This window comes from Suncus etruscus, chromosome 8 (assembly GCF_024139225.1).
Source record: "Suncus etruscus isolate mSunEtr1 chromosome 8, mSunEtr1.pri.cur, whole genome shotgun sequence".
NCBI classification, from domain to species: Eukaryota; Metazoa; Chordata; class Mammalia; order Eulipotyphla; family Soricidae; genus Suncus; species Suncus etruscus.
In genome coordinates this window covers 8,623,352-8,637,805 of record NC_064855.1, presented here as the reverse complement: position 1 = coordinate 8,637,805, position 14,454 = coordinate 8,623,352, and the positions used below count along the sequence as shown (strand labels likewise).

General features: G+C 34.9%; 1 non-coding gene across 1 annotated transcript; it reads left to right on the top strand.

The window, feature by feature from the left end:
* Nucleotides 1–1,604: 1,604 nt before the first annotated feature.
* On the top strand, nucleotides 1,605–1,708 carry LOC126016734 (small nucleolar RNA U13). The gene has a single exon (XR_007498486.1). It is a non-coding gene; the product is annotated as a small nucleolar RNA U13 (small nucleolar RNA).
* The last annotated feature ends 12,746 nt before the right edge of the window (nucleotides 1,709–14,454 follow it).

Genomic DNA, 14,454 nt, shown 5'->3' with positions numbered 1-14,454 from the left:
TGAGGGATGGGAAGTAGGTTGGGTTAAAGGAGTTGGGAATAAGGAGGTACTCTGAGACAAAGTGTGGGCACATTGGCGAAGAGTGTAGTGCACAAATACTTTATGTATTAAAATGTATTTTAATAAAATAAAAGTGCTTAAAAATTTAAAAAACAAGTTTTTTAAAGTTTAATAGTGAAAATGCAAATTAATATTTTATGGAAGTTTTGTGAGAAAACTATATAACTAATATTCTCCTACTAATATAAAATACACAAAATAACAATCATTTATAGGAGTCTCTCTTTGGACTAGGTAAGGTATCCCTTTCAAATAAGCAATGTAAGTATCTTCCATAAAAGGGGTGGAGAGAAAGTATGTAGCTAAACCCAGTTTGATTCTCAATACTACATATGGTCTGCTAAGCCCATAAGAGTGAGTCCTTAGTATAGAACCAGGAGCAACACCTGAGTACTACTGGGTATGGTTCAAAACAAAACAAAAAATGTGATATTTCATAAAATATATCCTCTATAGAATGAACAATGGAGACCACTTTAGATATCTGAGCATTATTTGAACTTTTGTTTTTCACTCAAATATTTATTAATCAACTGAGATCCTTTTGACCTTTTGAACTAAAGACTTAGCTTTGACCTTTGCTCACTTCTATTTTAAAACCTTTTCCTAAAATTACTTTCTTTTTTTTTTTGTTTTTGTTTGTTTTTGTTTTTTTTGTTTTTTAGGCCACACCCGGTGGTGTTAAGGGGTTACTCCTGGCTGTCTGCTCAGAAATAGCTCCTGGCAGGCACGGGGGACCATATGGGACACCCGGATTCGAACCAACCACCTTTGGTCCTGGATCGGCTGCTTGCAAGGCAAACACTGCTGTGCTATCTCTCCGGGCCCCTAAAATTACTTTCTAAGTTATCAAAGTTGCCTCCTGCTTCACTGAGGTGATCAAAATAATAATGTTAATATATTATAATAAATATAATAACTCAAATTTTCTTAGAATTTTCTAATGGGAAATTCTATGTTCTGTAATGTAGAGACCTGAGTATATCATCTCAACAATATTCTGGGAAAATTATTATTACAGAATTCTAGTTCAGTTAATATCCTGTTGATATTAGAGCAGTCCACCTGTTTTAATAATTATATTAAATTATATATAATATAGATTCAAACCAGATTTTGATGTGTTTTAAGGCAATTGGCATATCAACTAATGAAATGAAAGTTTGATAATATTATTATTTTAGAATACTGGTTGCTATATTTGGGTAGAGGATTTCTTTGTTTATTATAATTTTTGCCTGTCTGCTTTGTAACAAATGTGTAGACATATTGATATGAAAAAATGTATTTCAAATAATCACATGTCAGTTTTCTGAGACAGAAACTCTTCTGTCATAGTAGAGCAGATGGTGCACAGGTTTCAAGTCACAAATAACTGGATTCATATTCTGATTTTGTTGCTGGAAAGTTCTGGTATCTTGGATACATTACTTAAATTTTCTCAGTCATAGTTCCTCATTTTAGAAACAAGAGGTAAGTTTTCCTCAATACAAAATAATTTGATTAAAATGAAAGGAGATAATTATGTCAAAGTTTAAATTCTGATCCTTTTCCGGTTCATAAGCATGATGATTGGGTTTTCACACACCTGTGTGATATGTGCCTTCCTTCAACCTTGTTACGACCTCGGCACATGACCCTTCTGACTTGAAAAAAAAAGTTTATATTCTTCTCTTGCAAGTACCATGGTTGTATATGTGTGCAATGTTCAATGATCACAAGATCATCAACAATAACAATGATGAAGGTGGAAGAGAAAAGAAGAGAATAAAAATAAATTAATGGATAAAAATTTTAAATTATTTATGGAATTGTATTATGAACTATATTTGACTCATAGCCTAAAGTTTGTCTAGTCCAATATATGCTTAAAAAATGAAGTTGGGTTAAAATAATTTTAACTTCTCATTGTATAGCACATGCATTTTTTCTCTGAAAAAATGAATAATGGGCATAATTTAAAATCATCAATTTGCATATTAGTAGATCATGTCTCAACATATTAACAGTAAGCTCTTGTTCTATGTAACTGATGCTGTTGGGGTCAGATCCTGAGATGTAGAATTCACTGGTGAGGTCTGATCCCAGGAGAGTGGAGCACTCACAAAGAAGCATTCACGAGTCATTTTAGGGAAATAACTCACTTTATTTTAGGTAGGAAAGGAACATTTATATTATGGGAAAGTAGAATGTGAACTTTGTATTAGCCAATCAGATAGAATGTGAGAGGGAAGAGCTGGCCTCCAGGATCAAGGCACCAGAAGCCAGCTATCTGCTCGACCCCTCCCTCTGCTCCTCCTCCCTAGAGTAGGGGGGCGGAAGCCTGGGGACCCCTAATAGAGCCCACCTGGAACCCAGCAGCCGTTCTTCTATTTCTCCCCTGGATTTTAGGCCTGGCCTGAGTGCCACCTCAGGTGGCCTGCTGTGGGATCCAGGTGGACTCTATTAGGGGTCCTCAGGCTTCCCCCCTCCTTACTCTAGGGAGGAGGGGCAGAGGGAGGGGTCGGGCAGATAGCTGGCTTCCAGTGCCTTAATCCTGGAGGCCAGCTCTTCCCAGGTATAGGGTTAGGGGACACCCCATTCTGGAGGCTTACTCCCTAGCTTGGGGGGTGCTGGGAGGCTTGACAGGCCCCCAGCCGTTTCCCTATTTCTCCTCTACTCCAGGCTTTCCCTGGTTGCCAGCCCAGGTGGTCTCTATAGTGGTCCTCAGACTTTCCCCCTTTCTCTCCCTACACTAAGGGAGGGGGGACACATGGGATGGATGGCGGGCCGATTCAGCACTGGTGTATGTCGGAACATTATGTTGTGACATTCACTGGTATTTTTTTTTCTCCCCGCATGTACCATATATATTTAAAATAAAAATGAGAGGATGGACTCTCAGGCTGGGAAGAGCCAGTTTGGGTGGGGGTACCATATTTGAATATTGTAGATATATTCCCTCAACTGCTATAACTATTATTGAATATCCCCTTAAACAGTGACAATTGTGTCCACTGTCTTAAGTTAGATTGTTTATTTTTCCCACTTGTTATTTTCTTTTCTCTTTGTGAACTGTTCAATAAGTAATTTTGGTGAAAGAGTCCCTCAGTTTAATGCTTATGCTTGAACCAGGTCACGGGAATTGTTGGACTTGTTCTTGTGGCCCTCTTATACACTGATAACCCCAGGTGGCATTATTCCTTTTAATTTAAAAAAAGAAAAAAAGGGGCCGGGCGGTGGCGCTAAAGGTAAGGTGCCTGCCTTGCCTTCGCTAGCCTTGGACGGACCACGGTTCGATCCCCCGGTGTCCCATATGGTCCCCCAAGCCAGGAGCAACTTCTGAGCACATAGCCAGGAGTAACCCCTGAGCATTACCGGGTGTGGCCCAAAAACCAAAAAAAAAAAAAAAAAAAAAGAAAAGAAAAGAAAAAGGAAAAAAAAAAGAAAAAAAGAATGTGAGAGGGATTTAAAACAGGGTATGTGCTTCTGTGTTTAGTGAAAACAGGGTGTGTGCTCTGTGTTTTTAAAGAGGATATGTGCTTAATGTGATTAGCTACACTCTAAGTCAGGCATTTCTGAGTTTAATTCTAGATTCTCCATGTACATATTATGCAATTATTTCTAATCATTTTTCCACTTTCAATGTAATAACGACTGAGGGAAGGACATGGCTGAACTCCAGTGGAACTCTAGGGTGATTCCTGGCTCTATGCTCAAAGATTACTCTTCGCAGTGATTGGAGAACCACATGAAGTGCTGGGCATTGAACTTGTATCAGCTGCATGCAAAGCAAATGTGTTCACTCCTGTCATATCTGGCTAGTTGTAAATTTTTAAAATATTCTTATTGGGAAGTGTGACTGATGACTCTTATTTTAGCACTCTGTGATTCACTTAAACCCAATCAAAAACTTTATTTTGGCTAAAAACTAATTAAGAAAGACTATAGAATTACTCTCTGTCTCCCTGTGCTATCAGAATTTAGAGATCAAGTCCAAAACCTAACAACCCTGAGATCTACTCATATTCAAAATTTCTCAGTCAATGGTAGCATCAATTTCCAGACACATAAAAGATCCATGTCAGCTCAGATAATAGATGACTGCAGTCCTAACTACAATTTGAAAAACACAACATACACAAAAAAAGACATGAAGCTAAAACAATCTATGAAATGATAGTCATTCAAATGATTAAGCCTTGGTGAAAAAATTTATGCAACAGCACTGATAAACATATATGGTATAAGCAATACCTGGTCTTATGCCTTTTACACAAATTTAATAGCCTAATATGTTTAAGACAACACATGTAGATCATTATATGTATGCCATTCACCTCATGGTATAATCCTCTTTAATTTTATATTTTGCATTGTATAGTGATAATACCTTGAGATTTAAAATTAGATCTCTGATTATTTTTTGTTTTTGTTTTTGGGTCACACCCGGTAGCACTCAGGGTTTACTCCTGGCTCTGTGCTCAGAAATTTCCCCTGGCAGACATGGGGGATCATATGGGATGCCGGGATAAGAAACACCATCCTTCTGCACGCAAGGCAAACACCCTACCTTCATGCTATCTCTCTGGTCCCAAATCTCTGATTATTTTAAAATATAAAGCATTGACAATTATTTGTCTATTCTTCAGAGTTGATCTTAAATTTGTTCAAAAATGGTAATTAAGGACCACAAAAGCACTTGTTAAAAGCTAGAAGGGAATGTAAGGTTATCCTACTTCTGTAACCCTAGCTTTGTTTTAGACATAAAGACTACTATGACAGGCCTCAGATATGTGGCAGAAGGGACTAGGCCAGAACAGCCAGTTCCAGGAACTTCAAAGGCATGTACCAAAACAGAGAATCTAGCAACTGCTAGGGACCTAAAGGCGATAAACTTTAAATATATTCTAAGGTACAGGCACCCAGTGGGTGCCCAAGCCCCTTCTCTACTCTGATGAAGACCCCAAGGCCCTAAACTACCATACACTAATCCAGATATCTAGCCATAAAAGAAGACACCCTACTCAACAGCCAGTCAACTTCAAGGTTACCTGTGATGCTTTGAAACCTCTTACCCTATTTATTAAAGGAGCCTGAAAACTCAGTAAGGGTGTTGCTTAATGGGGGGCAACCTCAGCATGCTGGTAATAAACTAGTCCCTTATGCTTGCAGTACTGTTTATTTCCTTGGTGGTCTTTGTGGGAGGGATTCTGAGTTGAAAGCTAACACACTCAGCACATCTTGCATTTAAGTATGGGTAATAATGAAAGAATAGGCAGGATATTTTACTTCTAAGCCAAAATATCAGCTATTTACCTGAGAGAAAAACATTTTGATTTAAGAAGATCCAAAATTAAACTATAGTCTACTTTAGCTAACCTTCCTTGAGTATTATTTGTATTTAAATCTTTATATGTAGGGTACTTATATACTATTGCTATGAAAAATACTCCAAATGGTATTTGACATTATGGGCTTATTTAGAAGTTTGTGAAGGAAAAACTTGGGTATCTTAGGGTGCCACCAGACTGGCAATTGGAGAAAAATTTCCAATGATATTTTTTATATATTTCCAATTATATAACTTAATAATTAAAGAATTTTTATGAAATATTTTATCTTCCTGAGATTCACTTTCTTTCTGTGCTAAATTGAAACAATTAAGCCTGTTCCATCTGCTGCAACATGTGTTTATGAGGAGGAAAGGGGAGGGGAATATTACCCATGAAACATTTGGGTGATAATGTAAGGAAGCAGTGTTAGTAATTGTACCAATAATAGCAGTACTGTTGGTAGCAAGAAATGAAGAATAAACATCAGGTCTTACAGTATGTTAAAGAAATTTTGGATATAGAAAGAAACCTTCACAGGTATGGCTTGACATTCAAAAGCAACACTAATTAAGCATGCATTGCAAATTGAAAGCATAGGAGCCATAAGTATGTGAAAATTAATGGGAAATGACTCATATTTAAAGATTTTTACTCTAGAAAAGTATCTATCCGCAAATAATTTATATGAACCTCAATGCTGACCATAAATTTTTAATTATTTGTTTAATATCATTTTAAATTTTATTTTATTGAAACCATTGTGATCTACAATGTTCTTTATAGTTGAATTTCAGACATACAGTGAATCAGGGCCATCCCCACCGCCAGTGTCAACCTCCCTCCATCAATGATCCCAGAGTGCATCCATCCTTTACCTCCATCCTATTTCCCTAAGGCCTGCCAGTATAACAGGCCCATTCAAGTGTAGATTGTTGGGCCCGGAGAGATAGCACAGCGGCCAAGCAGCTGATCCAGGACCTAAGGTGGTTGGTTTGAATCCCGGTGTCCCATATGGTCCCCCGTGCCTGCTAGGAGCTATTTCTGAGCAGACAGCCAGGAGTAACCCCTGAGCACTGCCGGGTGTGGCCCAAAAACCAAAAAAAAAAAAAAAAAAAAAAGAAAGAAAGAAAAAGTTTAGATTGTTAAAATTTAGGTCTCTTGATTCTATTATTATTGACTTTGGCTTGAATATTTAGTTCTGTCCTTTTTTTCCTCCATCAATGCATCTGAGACTACTTAGCCTCTAACCCCATCCTTTCTTTTTTCCTTACTTCTTAGTTTTATAGAAAAATGCAGAAATATTAATTTTAATATCTTAATATTTATATTAAGATATATATTGTGAATATATTGTTTTAAAGTATTATTTATATAAAAAGAAGATTTTAATATTTCAATGAGTAGAAAATTATTACTTCTGATATAGAATGATCTTTGAATAGAAAATTTTCAGTTCAGCATCATGTATGCTTAGTCAGTTATTAATTGTCTGAATTTTATAATAGTATTTTGAAACCTTATACTAAGGAAGCAACACAAAAATTAAAGTTTAGAAAACCAAGAAATCTTTAAATACATTGATTAATGAAAGATGTCATCATTTGTTTTTGAAATTCATGTGGCTATACTTTAGGGAAGTTTTTATTTGCAAATATGAGAAATAATAGAGGATAGAATAAAAGTAGTAAAATGTCACATGCAAATGCATCAAGTTTGAATTTTAAATTAGGAATTTCATTACACAATAATAATGCTCTATAGCTTCTCTGACTTCTTTCTACCTTCTTAAACATAAATCTGCCTATAAAATTAAAAAACTAAATACAAATATCATAGATTATTCTGATCATTGATTAGGAAATTCATGCAGAGACTTGAGGACTTGCCTTGTAAATTGCTAATCCCACTTTGATTTCCTTTTTTATTTGTTTGTTTGTTTTGTTTTGTTTGGGAGCCACACCCAGCAGTGCTCAGGGGTTACTCCTGGCTCTACAGTCAGAAATCGCTCCTGGCAGTTTTGGGGGACCATATGGGATGCTGGGGATCAAATCCAAGTCCGTCCCAGGTTGGCTGCTATCACTCTGCCCTCCCCCAGTTTGATTTCTAACATTACATATGGACTCCTGGCCATTTCCAGGAGTACAGAAGTAGGAGTAAGTCCTGAATACTACTGGGATGTCCCTAAAACAAGCAAACAAAAATTATACAAATTATATTATGTCTCAAATATGGTTAATAGTGCTCATCATTACTATTCCAATTACTAATTTTGTTTTATGCAGAGAGAATAAAATATGTAATAAGGTAAAGTATGTTCTGAAACATCTATTTCAAACTAAGAATTCAGACCAAGGAAGCACCTCTATATTTTGTTTTAGAAAGCTCTTTTCAACATTACTATCGAGAACTGACTTGGTGTGGCAAGAATTGAGATAAAAATACTATTTTGGAGCCTACTTCAAAGTCCGAGTGCCACAGCACATTGCTGTACTCAGAAAAAGTAGCAAGGAGGAGAACAACACAAATTACAGGAGTATTAAGAAAATGATAACTGTTTAAATTGGGCTCTGATGGGTATTTGTGTAGGAGGGAGAAGAATTCAGAAGTTGACCATTCTATAAACCCATTTCTGTGTCTACAATCTGAAGCAGATTTAGAACTTTTGGCAGGAGGGCACAAACTGACCAGTATATTAATTTTTTGTTCTGTTCAGGAATCAATCCTGGAAGTTTTTATGTTACCATGGAACATATGTGTTGCCAGGGACAAAACAGGGGTTGGATGCATTCTTAATGTCTGTTCAATTCATCTGGTCCCCAGAATGTATTATACTTTTAAGATGCTTAGATAGTTTTAAGAAATACTTATACCCTTGGCTATCTAATTTTTAAAGCCACAGTTTGCAATTACTAAAATAGCACTAAAGGCTATAGAAATCAGTCTAACATGTCTTTGATCCCTTTTTATAGAAGAAATTTAATTTGGGCATATAGAACTTATGTAATGCTTCCATTGCATTTCAACATTTTAAAGCAGAAGCTATTGACTAAGTCAACATGGTAATGTGAAGTTTATTTATCTAAATGGATTACTTTGTAATAATGCCAAGCTCTCAAAAAAATACAAACCAAACAACAACAAAACCAGCTAAGTAAAATGTTAGTAGCCCTCACTGACAAGAAGAAATGGACTTACAGGCTAATTTAGTTAAGAAAATGATTAATGTAAGTATCAAGTTCTGGGAAGGAAAATAAAATAATAGCTTTGGAAAAAAAGTGATATGTGCTAAAAAGACAAGTTATTTATACTTAATTTGACTTTCATGTAATACTTCATGGATGTCAATTAAAACATTGAATTAGATTTTAGTAATAGAATAAAAAAGTTGAGATAAAGATATACTAGCTACTTGTTGGATTTTCCATATACTACTACTTCTGGGAGATTAGAAATCATTTTGGCATTTAATAAACAATGTATAAAATGCAAAGAGCTCAATATCCCTTTTTCTTAAAAGTTTAGAAACTAGCATAATTTCTGAGCAAATAATTATTCAGCAAATGCAATCAAATGAAGCATAAATGGTTTTGGAGACACAAAGCAAACTGTGGCTGTACTGGGGCAAAAGGACTTGACCTGATCTGAATGGGGACTCTGGTTTCTGAATCCTGAAGATCCTTATATGACTTGAGAAAACAGCTATGTAACAAAAGAGGGTTGATCAAGGAAAGATGAACACTTTCAGACAATTCCATATATGATTGTCTGCCTTTCAGAAATCATTAGAGCAATGTGCAATGAATGTATCAAGATAGTCAATGTTGACATGACACTAAGAACTGCTAAGTTAAGATATGCTTCTTAAATACTCTACTATGCTATGCTGGATCTAACACTGTCAGTTCTGGTACCTATTTCTCTGTTGAATTAGGATTGCCTTTTTTATTTTTTAGCAGTAGTAGTAACTAAACTTTCCACAGAGAGAAGAGATTTTCATATTATAGTTTATATTGTCCAAAAATAACTCAAAATAAAATGTATTATGTGCAAATATTTTGACTGTAAATTTTATTTCAGAGACATAAATATGCGTTTTGAAAAACTCCCAAATATTCTGAGGCAAAGTCCTTAGGCTAATACCTAAAGAAATTTTGGATAATCCTTTGTCACCACCATCACTCCCCTTCTTGCTCCAAAAAACAACTTGTAGTCACTAGCAGATATTCAGGCTAGATCTATATTGTTGTGACTTGTGGACTCGCTCCTTTAGCAGACTCACAATTATTTAGCCAAGTTATACTTCTGGAGAATAGATATTTAGAAAAGTGGTCCTCCACCATGTTATGCTTCCCAAATTCAGTTAAAGAGAAGCTTCCAATAATATAATTCTACCCTGTTCTTTTCAAATTCATTGTATTTTTATATTTATTAAAATAATATATGAACTAGAAAAAATAAATCCACTTCTTCCTTGCTTTTCTGGTATATCTCCTAGACCTATATATTTATTATAATGCTATTGAATGAGTAATTCTAGCCTAGGTCCTACTTTTTCAGCAGTGTATGTCAATTAACACATAATTAAAATGTTTAGTTTTTCTAGAAGTAAGTTTTTAAAAATTGACTTGAGGTCACATCCATAGAGATCAGGTATTACCCTCTGGATTTGTGTTCAGGGATCTCTCCTAGTTATGTTCAGCTACCATAGGGGAAACTGAGAATCAAACTAGGGATGACTGAGTAAAAGACTGTGATTAGAGTATGTTCTATTTCTCTGACTCCTCCTGTTCCTAGTTCTTTTTCTATTTGCCTGGCTGAAATGACAGCAACTACTTTTTTTAATTTATAATTTTTATTGAGACCAATGTGAATTACGAGTCTTTCACAGTTATATTTAAGGTACATTGTGACAGTGAATTAGGGCAATTCCCACCACAAGTGTTGCCCTCCCTCTGCCTCTGTTCCCAGTGTGCTTCCCCTGTCTCCACCCTGAGCCCCCTGGACTGCTAGAGTAACAAGTCCCTTTTGTGTATAGTTTGGGCTCTTGATTCTATTGTTATTGACTTTGGCTTGAGTATTTAGGGCTGATTTTTTTTCCACTCAATGTTCATAAGAGTTCTTGCCCCTGGTATCATACATTTTTTGCTCAATTATGAAGCAGAACAAGTTAATTTGTGTTCTATGGTTCTGTTGAAAAACAAAAACAAAAACAAACACAAAAATGCAAGGATGAACCCCTGTGTACAAGCTATTGTAGAATTAAATAATTAATGATGGTGCTGGATGGCGAAAGATGGAGGCCTTTGTCCTTAGGCCCCGGCCACGTGACTTCATCCCCCATCAACCTGCGGGTCTGGGGTTCAGGAAAGCGACGGGTATTGAACTCACTCACAGGCAGGCATCAGGAAGCATCAGCTTTATTCATGCCCTATCCACCACATGTTTGTGGTCTACATCATAACGTTTCAAGCATTCAGCCATTCTTAGCTATCCTGCATCTTAATTCCTTTCAGCCATCTTTCCTTTGACCTCCATGCTGGTCAAAGACCAAAAGGGCAAATCGCCATCCAGGTCCATCTTAAATTATTTAATTCTACAGCTATCAATTTAAATTTAAAAGAAGAAAGAAAAAGAAAAAACACCCCAAAACTCACCAAATTAAAAAAAGAAAAGAAATAATAGGAGGGGAGGCTGTTGTGTTTTTTGTTTTTTTTTGTTTTGTTTTTTCTTTTTGCATAAACACAGTAATTGGGGAGATTAGAAAGGAAATTTCATTGACCTAAGAGATAAAGGGTTTCTTCATCCTTGAAGCACACTGTATTGGGATCACCTATAGGCTATAGCTATGCTCATTGTGGAATCCTGAGGTGTGTGTGTGTGTGTGTGTGTGTGTGTGTGTGTGTGTGTTTTTTTATATGGTGCCAGGAAATGTTCTGCTCAATTGTGGTTGTCTTCAGTAATTAGAGACCTTGGTTTTAGCACAGGTCCTAGGATGAAGACTAGGATAGCGTCTTTCATTATGGTTCCAGAAGTTCTGCTGAGCCATGGTTGAGCAGCTACTTTTTTTAAAAGAATGAAAGCTGCTTTTGGACAATTTCAGTAATTTTTTATATATGGTTTGAGAATTTTTTCCTAATTTTCTTTGCATATGCTTAAAATCATACTCACATGTTAAATGCACCAAGTATCTAAATATCTACTGAATTATTTTAGATACATTGGCATTATGGCAAATCAATAGGAAAAAAGTATAATGGAAAGGCACTAAAATATAACTGTCAATACCTATTTCCCCCCAATATCCCTTGATTAAGCTAGTTGCATCATTTTGGAAATTAATAATTTAGGCTGAAATGGAGATGAGTAACAGTGAAAAACTGGTGAATAAAAATATTGGAATTTTAATAGATAAGAGTTGGAACCAACCAACAGACAAGTGGATCATGAAGATGTGATACAAATACACAATGGAATACTACATAGCTGTAAGGAATGATGTTATCATGCAATTTTCTGTAATATGGATCAGACTTAAATATATTATGTTAAATGAAGCAAGCCAGAAGAAGAAAGATGATATCACTTATATTTGGTATTTAGAGTAACTGCACAAAAAAAGCAATGGCTTAATTGGGGGTTGTTGAGAATACTCTAGGTTTAAAAATATAGTGAGGAGAAGGAAAAACGTGATGGGAGAGGAGAAAGACACAGGTAAAATAACAGGAACCAGGGGCCAAGGAGTCTCAGATGCATTGGTGAGGATAAGAAGGGACAGAACTACATATCCAAGCCAGAGTCAACAGCAATGAAATAGTAAGACCAGCCATTAACAGCCAAACTTAAAATGGTGCCTAGTAGGATGGCAGGTCAGCATGGGGGATGGTGGAATGGAATAGACTCTGGGAATATTGGTGGAGGGAAATTGACACTGGTGGTGGGATTGGTCCTGAAACACTATATTTAAAACCCAACTATAAATAACTTTAAATCCCAATAATTTAAATAAAAAATTAAAATATATATATATATTGTACTTTGTTCCATTTTTTAAAAAGTTTTTACATATATTTCCTACTTGTTCATGAAAATGGCATGATCAAGATCAGTGAGAATATAGTCTATACTGTTCAATTTCACTTCTTACTATGGGTGCAGACTATGTAAATTTCAAAGCCTGACAAATATTCTGAGTTCTGATAAGGTATGGGTTAATTTATAATTAATTTATTTATAATTATGTTTGCAAAAGGTGGTAAAGCAAGAAAAATAAATCTTACATATTCATTATAAGAGCAGAGAAGGAAAGCAAATAGCAGAAAAGTAAAAGCAAGATGTCAAAATAACATAAAGAAGATAAATTCATATTGAAGGCAAAAAGAGCAAGCCAAATAATTTTTAAGTAAGACAATGTAATATTCTACTTTAAGTTTCTCCTTTATAACATTTATCACTATTGTTGTCAAAGTTTTATTAAGTAAGGCAAACATACAATATTTCTTATTCAGAATTATTGTTGAGCAGAGAGAAGTAACCAGCTATAAGGCGGGAACTATAATAAACACAGGCATTTGGTAGGTGTTAGTGGTATGAGAAAAAATAACCAAGAGACACAAACTTTCTGAGAAATCTGGCAGACTAAAGACTAAAGTAGAGAGGACTGGAGATTTCTCATATGTGTCATGTAAATTTAATTATTTTAACTTAAATGAAACCAAATGCATAAACTTTGAGGAACTGGGCATTTGCAGGAAACTTTTTGTTTATATACATACATACATACATACATACATACATACATATATGTGTGTGTGTATACACATATACACACTACTTAACTACCTAACAGGGCTTTCCATACAGCTCAAATAAACTCCTAAGTATGAATTTTTGCTGAAATCCACTGAATCACATACTTATAGAACATACAAAGATAATAAAGATATAGAATTTTTGCGACTGCCATGGACAGTTGAAGAGTTTTCTTATTTAGTTTTTGTTTCATATTGGCAGTGTTCAAGGATTACTCAGGAATTATTCCTGGTAGTGTTCAGGGGGTCATATGGGATGCCAGGGATTGAACCTGTGTCAGCCATTTGCAAGGCAAGTGCCATCCCCACTGTGTTATCGCTCCAGCCACTGAAAATAATTTTATCTCAAAATACATATTTAATTATTTAAATTTTAACTCAAATTTTTCAAGTGTAATAATAATGAAAGAACATAGAAAATTTACAAAAAAAGCTAATATAACTTTAAGGGGTCCACTAGTTATTGTTCTATATTTAAAGACTGGATTCATTTGAATATTTGTACTCACAGTAGTAGCAAACTATGACTAATTAATTTTGAGTGATTTCACATCAAGCTGTTGCTGCTGCTATATTGATTGCCTGTCAGGTTGGACAAACAGGCTGTGAACCAACTTGAAGCACAATTCTCATGGAAGGCTTAAAATGAACAGCAATACTTTCAAATGGACCAGCAACAATTGCTAGCTGCTAGCATCTTACTTTTTTAAAGCACATTTAGCTTAAGTTATCTATTAACGGTGTAACAATAAAAATAGGGTTCAAAAATTATAATTATTCAGAAAAGCATTTCTAAGATGATAGAAAACTTACAATAAAAAGAGAAAAACGTTTGAATGCTTTGAGTTTGAGCACTTTAATTTGAAAATAGAAGTGAGACTTACATACAATAAAAAGATGTAATTATGAACACCAATATCATAATGTTAACACTATTATAAATATACTACTTTAATTATAAGTTACTAAGTTTTATTAGCATGATTAAGTAATCTTACTTAATAAGACTTAGTTAAATCACAGGCACATAAGAAATTAGAGATTCAGATTACTCTAAGACAAACATAGATATTTCAATATATATGGTCTTAAAAGTCAAAGTCATATAACTACACAAGAGATGTTAAAGACAAGTTAAACAAAAACTACATATTGTAAAAATATTTATGAATGTTATAATAGTTTAAATTTTTTTTTAGTTTAAATATTTTTAATTTGAAATTGTAATGGATTTTCCCTACTATGTTTATATTCTGACACTAGGTACATTC